Genomic DNA, 13,748 nt, shown 5'->3' on the forward strand with positions numbered 1-13,748 from the left:
TCCGAACGTGGATGCTCCTATAGTGGACTTCTTATCTTAAATAAATATTAATAAACATTAAGTTAAAAGAATGTTAAATATTAAGTTAACAAAGACCGCAACTATTTCTATGATCTCGATCAAATACTAGTAAATCTATGGAACTTTACTTAGATTGTTGGCATGGGTTAGCCTTTCTCTGAAAGATAGAGGCTAAACACGACATGTACTCGCAACAGGGATGGAACCCGATTCTTTTGCTCTGAAGGCAAGGGCACTATCATAGAAGATATGTTCAGAAAGTTCGGAATGTAGTTACACAGTGCCATCTATCGATGTATCTTTTTCAACTAGTAAGCTCGGTAGCCCAGGCACGTAGTCAGGATTTCTTGAAGGAAGGGGGGGGGGGGGTCCGTGACATGAAATACTGTGGTCATCACAGCAGGGGCTCGATCATTCTAAACAACTTTACTGGAAAATATATTGGTTCGTTTAGCCAGGATTTCGTAACGGGGGGGGGGGACATGAAATTCTGAAGGCCCAGGAGCTCGATCAATCTAAACTACTTTACTATCAACATATATTGGTTTGTGAGGATATGTTGGGAAGTATTTTAATAAACTATGAAGAAATGTCGAGTAAAATAAAAAAAGCGTATTTAAAAAGATTATACAATATTTACATCCTTCCTCGGTTTATTCAAATATAACAATTTTCCTTTCATTATGACCTCAACTATTATAAAAAGTACATATTTACTAATAGAAAAAGTACATATTCAGTAATGTCTTGTAAAATATTTTGCAATACCTGCGTTCCTTTTTCTGTTGAATCAAATGTTAACAGAACTTTCTTTCCACATATATTTGTGTTTTTATTATTCCGTCAACTACTGTTTGTTTCAAATGACATGTTAAAGGAGCAGTAGAAAATTGTTTTTGAAATAACATGTTTGATATTGCAAGGATGCGATGACGAAAAATTATGATAAAAAATGTCTACTGTTACAGAACGGCACTATGCTTTCGGAAGCTTGAAATCTCCCTGACTAGTAGTAGAAATTCTGAGAATTTCGCAACTTTTCTAGAAATTTCAAATTCCCTGACTCTTCCAGGATATATCGCTCACCTCGCAACCATGTATTGCAAGTAATACAAATTTCCTCATGAGAAAGAGTAATCAAAAGCTTCCTGTAGTTTATTTTTAACGCTGATCCTTCTTTTTCTCCTTTCATTTTGTTTCGTCCTTCCCTAATTTTTTTCATTTCTGGTCTCGAAGGGGGAAGGGGGGTCCGGACTCCCCGGACCCCCTGGCTGTGTGCCTGGGTAGCCTAAACCTTGGTCAGTGATGTAAATTTTCCGGAAAATTTTGAAACGAAAAATTTTCCAGTCATAAAAACATACTCCACTTATCCCTACATCATTATTTAGCCGTAAAATTTATTTCTAATAAATATTGTTTTAAAAAAAGTTTCATGAAATTAAAATCTAACGATTCATCATTTCTACAAAAATGTTTCAGAAACTTCAATGTATTCTTTCCTCAGAATTCACCTTTGATCTCACAAAATCATATTTCGTTAATTTAATACGCGTAGCTTTGAACATAATAAAATCAAAGCATTTCTTGTTGTTTTCTGGTACAGTAATAATAGTCATAAGGAACTGGAACTTTTATGTTTTATGTAGTTAATTCATTACATAGACAGGCGTATATGTGAGCAAATAGTTGAATTTTCTGTTTTTGAAATAACTGATAAATTCAGAAAGGTTTGTTTTTGCTTTCTTGTTATCTGTCGCGCGTCAACATTAAATTTTGTTCTAAGTTGCCAAAACGTTCCAAAGAAGCTCACGAAATGTGAAAATCAGTGTATGGCGATGAAGCGATGGCATTGATGACTGTTTACAAGTGGTATGAGCGATTTAAAAGCGGCCAGGAGTCGATTGAAAACGAGCAACAATCGAGACGTCCTTCGACGTCAAAAACAGATGAAAACGTGCAGAAAGTGACACAAATGATTTGTTCAAAGAGGCGAATGACTATTCGAGGGCTTTACGAAGAACTAAACATCTCGTACGGGTGCAGGAAAAGAATTTTAACCGCCGATTAAATGGGCAAATGGCTTTTTTCTTCACCACAAAAATGCGTCGTAGCACACCTTGCTTTTGATTCGAAAGTTTTTTTTTTTTGTCTGAAAACTGTTTCTGTCTGGCCACATCCGCTTTACTCACCAGATTTAGTACCATGCGACTTCTGGCTCTTTCGAAAAATTTAAACCGTGCCTAAAGGAAAACGTTTTTGACAACATTCCTGACATTGAGAATACCACGATAGAACAACTGAACGCCCTTCTAAAGGAAGCCTTCCAGAAATCCTTCCAGTCATGAATTCAGCGTTGGGATAAGTGCATTGCTAGCCAAGGACAGTACTTTGAAGGAGATTAAATTAAATTCCATGTAAGCTTATTGCTTTGTTTCTAATAAAATTCCATGTAAGCTTATTGCTTTGTTTCTAATAAAATTCCATGTAAGCTTATTGTTTTGTTTCTAATAAAATTCCATGTAAGCTTATTGCTTTGTTTCTAATAAAATTCCATGTAAGCTTATTGCTTTGTTTCTAATAAAATTCCATGTAAGCTTATTGCTTTGTTTCTAATAAAATTCCATGTAAGCTTATTGCTTTGTTTCTAATAAAATTCCATGTAAGCTTATTGCTTTGTTTCTAATAAAATTCCATGTAAGCTTATTTCGTTTCTAATAAAATGATTCACCGTACTTTTTGATCACACCTCGTATTTAGTCACAATGGAATATAGAGCAATGCTGTACCATGCAACATTTCTTATGGAGCAATAGCTTAAATACTTATTCATTCAAAATTTTTTAACTTCTCAACAGAACATAGAAGTACATGTAATACGTTAAAATCGCCCGTTATTGAATTTTTGATACGTCGCCCTCACGAAGAAAGAATGCTTTAAGCACCGTTATAGTTAGGTTTAAATCTTGATTATTAGACGATTGTCTTTGCACTAAATTAACTCTTTATATATATATCTCTCTTTTTTTTAAAAATATAACAAACGAAGAATAAATAAGACAAAAAAAATCTTGTCAATCGTTACCTGTTCTACATCTTTAACCAAGCATCAGGCATATAAATTATATACAAGGCTAAGCTGCATATATATAAATACAGTACTACGGGACCTTCCGTTCGTATATTTAATATTTCTGAATGGATTCTTTAATTTCATTGTGTTTCTATATTTACACGACACGGCTGATGATTTAAAAGGAAGATGGCTGCATCGCACTTCTTCTTTTTTTTTTTTTTTTTCGAATGGTTGATGTATATCAGATGTTCCTACGTTTGTAATATTCAAAAAATGAACCGTCTTAATCTGACATTATTATCAACCCGTAGCAGATGGCCAGGTGCTTCCGGGACTTCTATTCATGGACAGTAAATACCGTATTCGCGTTGGCACTGACCATCACACAACTCAAACTGTGATTTTACAGACGTGTGAACACACATACATATATACCGAATACATCTATACACGAGGAATACTCTGATTAATAAACAGTGCTTGCTATTCGATTTTTTAAATGTATACTTTAACTTCCTGTTCACTATACATTGTGCTAGAGACCTGCAGGGGCCGAATTTTTCGGCCCTAGCCCAATCCAGCCCGGGCCCGAAAAGTTTTGGAGATCTTCGGCCCGAGCCCGGCCCGACCCGATAAGTTTTTTTTAATTCTTGGCCCAAGCCCGGCCCGGGCCCGATAAGTTTTAAATTTTTTTGGCCCGACCCCGGCCCGATAATTTTTTTAAAAAAATAGCTGGAGCCCCAATCTTTCTCAAAATTTAGTATTAAACTTGACCTAACCCTCAGAAACATTTTCTAAACTTTGGTTCACAACCTGACGCTTGCCTCCCGAATGGTACCATTGCCTCCTAGAACTTTGCCTGTCATCGAGAGAACAAAAAACCCCATTTCCTGTAACAAAAATCTAACTTAATTGATTTTTAGCATAAAGTGAAGATGACAATACTGTTTAGCGACAGGCAAAACTTTCCCACCCCTTCTTGTCATATTTTGGGTTCAGTGAAGGTCAAGGTCAGAGCTCAATTTACCACGCAATCCCTGCAATCCTCTATAGTGAAAGTGGAGCCTCTAAGCAACACAAACTGTAAATAGCTATTGCATTGTTTGTAACATTTTGTACACTTCTTCAACATTTGGCTTTATTCCAATTATCGCTTAACGAAAGTTAATAATTATTAAAGAATTACAATTAATTGGCCTCAGCCCGGCCCGATCTGAAGAGAAATCAGTGTCGGCCCGTGCAGGTCTGTACACTGTGCCCTCCATTTTGTCTTTCCACTGGTATCTCTACTTCAAGAGGCATGGTAGCTCAGTGGTAGAGCGCTTACCTCTGGTGCGTGGGGTCCCTGATCAAGTAAGTTTGTGGTAGACAACATTGTGTCTGTGGGTTTTTCCGGGGTTTTCCTGTTTCCTCCCACTTTCTCATTCCACAAATTCTTTCATTATCATTTACTTGCCCTAATCATCGTCTCCCTTAGCCTAAAGGTCATAACCGTCGGACGTTAAACTGAAAGATTTCAATTTATTTCATTTCTACTTTGAGATTAGTTCGTTGCAGAAAGTGGCTCGCATGTTGAGAATTTTACATCTTGGATTGAATTTCTTCATATAAAACGATAGAAGAAATTATGAAGATTCTATTTCGTTCAAGACCCCAAAAATGTTACTATAAAATCAGTACGCTAAGCAGCAGCAGAGGATGGCCTATAAAACCATCAGTTGCAACATCAACGGCGAGTGGTAGAGCTCCTTCGTGGTTAAACGGTTAGCGTATGTGCCTTTGGCGTGGGAGACCCGGGTTCGATTCCCGGCCGGAACTTATGTGGTTTGGATTCCATGTTAATCAGTAGGTCCCGTCTCATATAGCCTCGTTGCTGGAAGGGAATTTAAATTCAAAATCAACGCAACTCAAAGGCGGGAGTTCTCTCTGTTTAAGAGTGCTACTTGAATATTTAGGAAGAGCTCCTTCGTGGCTAAGCGGTTAGCGTATGCGTCTTTGGTGCGGAAGACCCGGGTTCGATTCCCGGCGGAGAAAGGAGTGGAAAAGCTGTTCGCAAGAATCATTCGACATAGACAGTTCACATATTTCAACATCGTTAATTATTGAACTATGTACAATTAGGGATACTGCTAACCACCAGTTCTCCTAGTATTTAAGTATGAAATATATGTTAATTATATAACTTACTGTAACTAATTTTGCAAAAACTTCCACTTTATTTAATCCGCAGAAACTAATCAGTGAGGAAGATTTTATTCTAAGAGCATCAAGTGGAAGGAATTTCCCCATCTTCCCAAGATTTAACACCCTAGATTACAATCAGAATATACATTTATCCTAAACGTTTAAGACATCCGTGTCTGATTTTCAAACCACTCACCCTATAGAAGGCTTTTTGTTTTTAAATATTAGCCTCAAGTTGGACATTCAAAGCAACCAAGAGCATAAGCTTTAAATATAAACGTGCAGATTAAGAATGTGGATGCCACATCGAACATAATACTTTCTGGAAAAATAATATCCTCTGTTGAAAAAATAAATCTTCAGATATAATATTCTACTAATGCACTTTATTATTATTATTATTATTATTATTATTATTATTATTATAGCTCACTCATACGCATTTTTGCAGGTTAATAATAGCGCGAAAAGGCAATGAATTTTATATACTGTCTATCTTTGGTATAAAATTGACTGCTAATGCTGCAGAAGCCCTTATCCAATTGATAACTTACCGTTTTTGCTAGGTATGCACGAAAGGATTTATGTTGTTACCCACTTGGGAGTGTGGAAGCTGAGAAACGGTAAGAGATAAGATGAAGTACACAGAGTTAGATGTAAGCTTTACTTAAATCAATAAAATATCTTCAGGAAGTGAATAGTGTGTTAAGCTGCGTATGCTATGTGAAATTGTCTCCCTGGTTAAGGATTACATTGCAATGTATTAACATTATTCAAGTTATTTCTAAATGATTATTTTTTAGTTGAACGTTTCACGATTATTCATCGACCTCATGCCGTAAAGTCGCTAATATCTAGTGGCTCAGTAGCCGCTAAATGTCGATCGTCGATATAGCGACGCGTCGAAGGAATGCCGCTAGTGTGCCACTGGCGGCATGGTTTCGTTGAGTCGAAACAGATATCTAGATTCGGGGTGTTGAAATTACCACCGCGTAGCAGCGAGGACTTCATTTTGGTCCGCGCTCCTTCGATTCGTCGCGGAGAATCGTGAAGGGACCAACACGAACTATCGCCAGTCATGTGCATCCGGTTATTATTATATATTATTTTCTCCTGACGAATTGTTCTTAAAGTGAGCTCCGGGGGTCAAGAGTAACCCCTGTCTCTACATCATGAAGTAAAAATCTTGAGATGAGTGTGTATAGTTGTATGAATTTAGATGGCAACTGTCGCCGTTCATTAGAAAGTGAATATGGAAGAACTATGAAATAGAGTAAACAGACGCGCCTCATTTTGTTATAAAATTACATGGCGAACGGATTTTATCTGATCCCAAACGGTGATCGTCGAGTATAAACAGTTGAAGGAGCACTCTGATTGTCCAAATTAAAAAGACCTCAACGATTTATCCCTCTACAAGCGAGGTTTTCGTCATTGTTTCCGTGGCGAAGTCGCAAGAACACGTGCCCAGCAATCATATGGTTGGTGGTTCGCGCTCAACCCGTGATACTTTTTTTTTTTTTTTTTAGTGTTTTTAGACACCTTAATGTAAACAAATTACGTATTTAGGCGATTTAACGTATTTTGGGGGAGTAATTTTGTGGTTCATTGGCGTTTCGTCGCATCTCCGCCGCTGGTGGTATAATTTTCAAAACGGAGGTTTGACTACCGCGGATCGTCACCGTGGGGTTGCCAATTTTTGGCGAGAAGTCGCTAGTTGCCCATCGATGGTCCACCGACGCTTACAGCATGGGAGAGACTCAGGGAAACGGTGATGTTGAGATGGACGTTAATGGTGGAATAATGAAAATGAGAGGAAACGAGAGAACCCCGAGAAAATCCCATGTACATGCCGTTTGTCCAATACAAAGCACGCTTGATACTTGCTGGGATCGAACCAGGAACCCCACATTAGTACTTTAGAGCAGTAGCGTAGCCAGGATGTGTGTTTGGGGGGGGGGGGGCCAAGTGCTGTTATAGGTACATATAGAAAAATTACAAACAAAAAAATATATAAACATAAAAATATATAAAAAATTACAAACATCAAAGTACCAAAGTACATTGTCGGACCTCTTTGGGGGGGGGGGCCGGCCCCTCCGGGCCCCCCCTTCCCTACGCCACTGCTTTAGAGTATGACGCCTGAGTAAATATGTTTCTTAGACATTAAACTTTCTTTGTGAATTAATAAAGTTATTTCACCCGTTAATTTTCCAAATTAGTGGCACCCAGATTTTCAATCTGCACTAATATAAACAATGATATACTCACACCAACTGTAGGCAGTGAAAGAAAACCACTTGAAGAAGTTTCACTCGCACGCGTTGATCAAGTATTCATTTACACTGTACAATAATATGAAGGTAACCATATTTTTCAATCACTAATTCACTTGACAGGTACTCAAACAAGTTATTTCAATTCTGTAATCTTTGTGTGAGGTTGTTTGTATTTATATACAGAAAGATACTTCCTACCAAGGAGTCATTCTTATATACCTTTTTATTTTCTTTCGTCACCAGCTCTTGCGACTGGATTGACCACTCCTTCATTATCCAGTGACCTATAACCACGGCTTCTGATCCGCTTGGAAAGTTGTTTTTAGAAGGGTTTTATTAATCCCTAACAACATCTCTCCATCATAAAGCATTATATACGCTTCTGAATTCTTTGTTGATTCTGTCAACAATCGATTTTCCTTTCTTTCTGATTGGTGGTTTTAAAAGCTTTTAAAAGAAATCACTCTTTTATAAATGTCATCCAAGACTAAAGGAAAATAAATACAAAATCAGCTTCTGTAATTCAGGGTTTCCCAACCTGGAGGTCGCGACCTCCTAGGGGTCCAGAAGATAAGCGGAAGAGAAGAATATGATTAAAATCTAACACCGGAAAAAATTTAAAATATTATTTTGAATTTTGTTCTGATAGGCATATTTTAATTTTTTTTATACATACTGTTAAGAACAACAAAAAATAGATCTACTAAACATTTTCATTTCAACCAGTAGCGTAGCCAGGATGTGTGTTTGGGGGGGGGGGGGCAAGTACTGTTATAGGTACATCTAGAAAAATTAGAAACAAAAAATATATAAACATAAAAATATATTAAAAATTACAAACATTAAAGTACCAAAGTACATTGTCGGATCTCTTTGGGGGGCCCGGCCCCTCTGGCCCCCCTTCCCTACGCCAATGATTTCAACAGAAGCAGAGTTGTTTAAAAGGGGTACGATATGAAACTAATGAGAACTGCTTATTGAAATACCAGAAAAATACAAATGCAACAAAACCTACATACTGAAATAGCCTATAACTAAAATTGAAAACACTAATTCGCTCGCTATAGCTGTGTTGCGTTTGTTGATAAATCAACAATGGACAAATTATTCTGTTTGCAATAAAAGAGATTTTGTTTAGAATTCTTTGTTGTTCTTTGTAGAATCTTACACGTATGTGTGTGAGCAAATAGTCTTTCTTCTAGCAAGCTGGCCACAATAAAGGTATATCTTTGGTGTGGGGTTTTATTTGTTTCCTAAATTTTAAATGTAAACAAGTGGCTTTAACAGTTTTTGGTGATACTGAACAACAGATACACAACAATGCACCAAATTCACAATAACATGAGGTAACTCAAAGTGGCGGTTTCTCGAAAATTAAAATCTCAATAACTTTTTAAACAACTGTCCAAGGTTTTTTAAAAAACAAAAATTAGAAATCACTTTATTTTTTTTTATCATATGACCCAAAATTAAGGATGTTATGAAGTTTTAAAATTTTCAAACGGCCTCCATTTTGAAAACATTATGACGGATCGGATTTGATATTTGTAATATGAATGAATTGACCAAATTTTAGTTTTAATCCATTCGCTTTTAGGGAAGTTACTGTATCCACTATATACAAGAAATGGATTCTACTATCTTTGGAATACATGGATATCGTGAGATATCCGCAATAGGTATATTAAAAATCCCAAACAAGCTTATCACAAATCAGAAATTGTAAGGGGTTCGCTGACAAGGGATGTGATAAAATGGGGTCGTGATATGAATTAGATTGAGAACCACTGGTCTAACTCATTCATCATTTAATACAAAAATTTGCGCTGAAGTGCATCCAGGAGGAGTTTATCATTTTAAAATTTACAAAATGGGACGATTTTCAACAAACGATTTTTATTTATTATTATTATTATTATTATTATTATTATTATTATTATTATTATTATTATTATTATTATTATTATTATTTGCATATTTTTCGTTACTCCTGATTTTTATACCCCGGGCAGGGACTTGAACGAAATCGTAGACTCTCACGTTGGGAGCCCTGGTGACCTTCCTAATCATCACAGAGTACTGATTTATTCCTCGTTGGAAAGCTTATGGAACACTGATTCCAGTGAGGTAACACTTATGCGATTCCTGCCTTATTCGTAGAAGAAGAAAAAGAAAAATCATTAGTGAAAAAATAGAATTTGGGAAACCTTGGCAACCCTTACAGCCACTCTATGCTGACAAAATGAAGCTAATGTGTAGGCAATACACTTGTGGACAATAATATTTTTAAAAATTTGTAGCCATTGCTGCAATAGAAAGCGAGATAAAAAGTAAGTACAAAATTTCTATAAAAACACCCTGTATACAGGGTGTTCATTTATTATAGCGAAAATTCACTTGTGAAATCCTCACACCTAAAAAATAAAAAAAAGTCCATATTGTAACCACACTAGAAGAGTAGAAAATGATCAATTATTTAATTATATTTTGGTTTAAAATTGTATTAAAACAAAATCAAGTTTTGGATTTGAAAGAGAATAAGGAAAAATGTAAACAGTAACATGTGGTAAACTATTGCACATGGATTTGTTATTGTTTTGATATAACACCGTCCAGACACAAGTCTGCAATATGTTGTAAATAGAGAATTGAGAAAAAGATGAACTAAGCATAAAATTAAGAAAGATATTTTGTAAAATCAGCTTGTCAACAAAAGACACAATTTAGGATATGACATAATATGCAGATTTGCAGAAATAATTGTCTGAGAATTTCGGCCATGGTATGACAATGGAGAAAATGAGAGTTTTCCAATAGCTGAGGTAACTGACGTCGATCCAGATATGAGATGACAAATTCCATCGTCTTGAGCACCATGATAAAAACCAAATCTTTTGTTGAATGTGGATCAGAAGTCGGAGTTCAGAAGTTGAGATTAGAAGTCGGAGACCGTCGCAAGTAGTTGGCTTGTAGTCGGCAAGCCGTGAACGAGCCGAACACTCTACGTACTCGAGAGACATTCCAATGGTTATTATTAAGTTCCACGAACACCAGCTGTAAACTATACGTTGGACGTTCCAGTTTCGATTCCAGAAGGTGGTCCAGCTCATTGTCAGAGTTCCAGCCTAAGATCAGCTACAGGTATGTGTTCCTCAGCTATATTGTTGCCTATGGCTAAATACTCAGAAGTTTTGAATACTGCGATCTGAGAGTGTTATGTCATATTTATTCCTTACACGTTCTTGACTAATTTGAATTGAATTGAATTGATTTTGAGTTTAACGTCCCTTTTCAGCAGCGAGGCTATATGAGACGTGGTCCTACTGATTAACGTGGAATCCGAACCACATGAGCTCCCGCCGGGAATCGAACATGACTAATTTGAATACACGAATTCATCTAATATATTGGAGTGTTAATTATTCAATCACCCTCTCGTAAACTAATATAAGAATTCGAATCAAAACCTATTCATTTCAGATAACGAGTAGAAGCGACATTCTCGCATCACAAAGCAAAAACATCCCCGAATTGAAGGCACGATGCGAGCAAGTTGTTAATATGAACACAAGGCGAAAAACGCGTTGTTTCAAAGTTACAGGATGCCGAAGTCTAGAAAAGTGTAACTTTGAGTCTGCCTAGCTCGAAAACTATGAGAGATATCAACGGCGGTTAAAGACATATTAGAGGAACTAGTACGCTGTTTATCTAAATAACCACGTTTCAGAGTTGAGACGTCTCGGCGCAACGGATTTTATAGAGGAAGCTGCGTTATACGTTCTGCTCTTCCACCTCTGTCTCTGAAATCATATGCGCTGGTACAACCCAACTCTGAAATATGGTTATGTAGATAGACAGTGTACTAGTTCCTCTAATATGTGTTTAACCGCCGTTGATATCTCCCATAGTTTTCAAGCTAGACAGACTCAAAGTTACAATTTTCTAGACTTCGGCATCCCGTAACTTTGAAACAACGCGTTTTTCGCCCTATGTTCATATGGACTTTTTTTTTTTTTTTTTTTTTTTTTTTTTTTAGGTGTAAGGATATTTTCACCAGTGGATTTTGGCTACATAATAAATGCATACGCTGTATTAAAAAAAAAAAATATATGCGAGAAGAACAATTCATTGAATTTGACATTCGCTCCGCTCCCCGACCATAGTACCACATTAAATGCACAGATTTTTTTCATTATTGTGCGTAGAAAATACACAAATAAGAATTATGCTTCTGGGGTGTTCTAGACCACTCAGTGAAAAGATGATAACTTATAGGGAACAGTCCAGAAAATAAATGTAATTTACGCCAAAAAAAAAAAAAAAAAAAAAACTTTAGACAAAAAATTGGCCAAATGTAACTCTCCCCTACTCCGTTCCCCAAAATAGTCAAAGGTGCACACAATCCGTATGCAATATTTCAATCTGGTATCTTGAAAACTAAGGACGTGAAAATTTTATGAAATTTTCCTTAAGAGTCTTCATCCCGGCGAAATTAAAATACCGCTAATTTTACAGTAATTATGTGATATATTCAAATAGATAAAAGATAATTGAAATATGGAACAAGAGCGCCCTAGACAATATTATTTTTCGTGAAGTACCATTATCACAAGTCACCTAGTGGCTTTCTGTTTTCAGCTGTTTAGAAACGCGAAAATAAATGCCGATTTTCAAACTGGCTCGAAATCGAAAGGAGACAAGTGAGTCGTAATAACGGTTTCTCATGTAAAATAATATTGTCTAGGGCGCTCTTGTTCTACATTTCGATTATCTTTTATCTATTTGAAGATATCACATAATTACTGTAAAATTATAGCGGTATTTTAATTTCATGCTCCTCCGCCCCCACTTGGCGCCACCAAGTTGGCCATCCGGTTCCAAAACGCATCTTGGGTGTTCTTTGGTCCATGATTGACTTGACTAATAAAAGACCGGCTTAGATACCTGTTATAGAACCTAAATAAGCGGTCAAAGACAACACTACGTCATGGTAACGAAAGTTACCATAAATCCTAAAAGGGCTAAAATTCCTGGATTCCACTTTTCTAATTTGATTTTATCCTCACACTAGTCAGTTTCACAGTAACGAATTAAAATTTGTAAGTTAAAAATTGCCCAAAAAGTTTGAAACACAAGTTTAGTTTGTCTCATATACCAAGTCATCTTTGTAATGATCATAATTAATTCTTTGAAGAAAGATTTGAACCCTCTTTCTCCCATAGGATATGCATTTTTAAAAAATCCTTTCTTGTAATTTGTTTTCATGGAAACATAGTGTTCTGTTCAAATTTTATGTTCATAGCTATAGTATTAGTTTGGCTTTTATGTTGATGGCTGATAGATATGAAAGGCAAACATTCTAAACAGCGTCAACACACAATAATTTCGAACTTCCCAAATGCAATAATTAGTGCAATGCTGATCATTGGCACAGCCAGAATTAGATTTCTGGGCTTTCGGCACCTATGGCCATGTTAGCTCATCACATATGGAAGATGAAGTCCCTCAGAGATCACACTGCCTGGGGAATTGGAGAGGAATTAAGTGGCCTGTTGCAAAATTAAAATTCCGCTAATTTTACAGTAATTATGTGATATCTTCAAAAAGATAAAAGATACCGTAATCGAAATGTGGAACAAGAGCGCCCTAGACAATATTATTTTGCATGAAGTACCCTTATCACTAGGCACCTAGTAGCTTTCTGTTTGCAGTTATTTAGAAACGCGAAAATAAATGCCGATTTTCTAGATGGCTGGAAATCGAAAGGAGATAAGTGAATCGTGATAACGGTATCTCACGTAAAACAATATTGTCTAGAGAGATCTTGTTCCACTTTTCGATTATCTTTTATCTATTTGAAGATATCACATAATTACTGTAAAATTAGCGGTATTTTAATTTCGCAGTGATGAAATGTGAAACAGGAAAACATCACTCAGAGTAGTTGGCCTGAAAAAGCTTTTACACTTTTTTGATCGAGTGTCCTCACCGAGAATTGAACCCAGGACCTTTCGTACCAAAGGCGAGACTATGCTACGCTGGGCCACACAACTGTCTGAAGGTACGTTTAAAAATAGTTCAATGATTCTAGAAATAATGGTGGATAAAACTACAATTCATAGATCTACAAGTTGACGAGGAAATTATTATTATTATTATTATTATTATTATTATTATTATTATTATTATTA

General features: G+C 36.3%; 1 protein-coding gene across 2 annotated transcripts in view; it reads right to left on the reverse strand.

Annotated features, from left to right (window-relative positions):
- The window catches only part of LOC145682387 (uncharacterized), an 83,607-nt gene that overhangs the window by 61,890 nt on the left and 7,969 nt on the right, over positions 1-13,748 (reverse strand). Inside the window, exon 1 of one of the 2 annotated variants that reach the window (XM_081753983.1) lies at positions 7,550-7,751. The exons of the other annotated variant lie outside the window; for it this stretch is intronic. The gene's annotated coding sequence lies outside the window, so the exon portion shown is untranslated. Of the gene's footprint in view, positions 1-7,549; positions 7,752-13,748 lie in introns of those variants that run through there. 2 annotated transcript variants of the gene reach the window in all.

The sequence above is a fragment of the Thermobia domestica genome, chromosome 3 (assembly GCF_964235325.1).
Source record: "Thermobia domestica chromosome 3, izTheDome1.hap1.1, whole genome shotgun sequence".
Taxonomy (NCBI): domain Eukaryota; kingdom Metazoa; phylum Arthropoda; class Insecta; order Zygentoma; family Lepismatidae; genus Thermobia; species Thermobia domestica.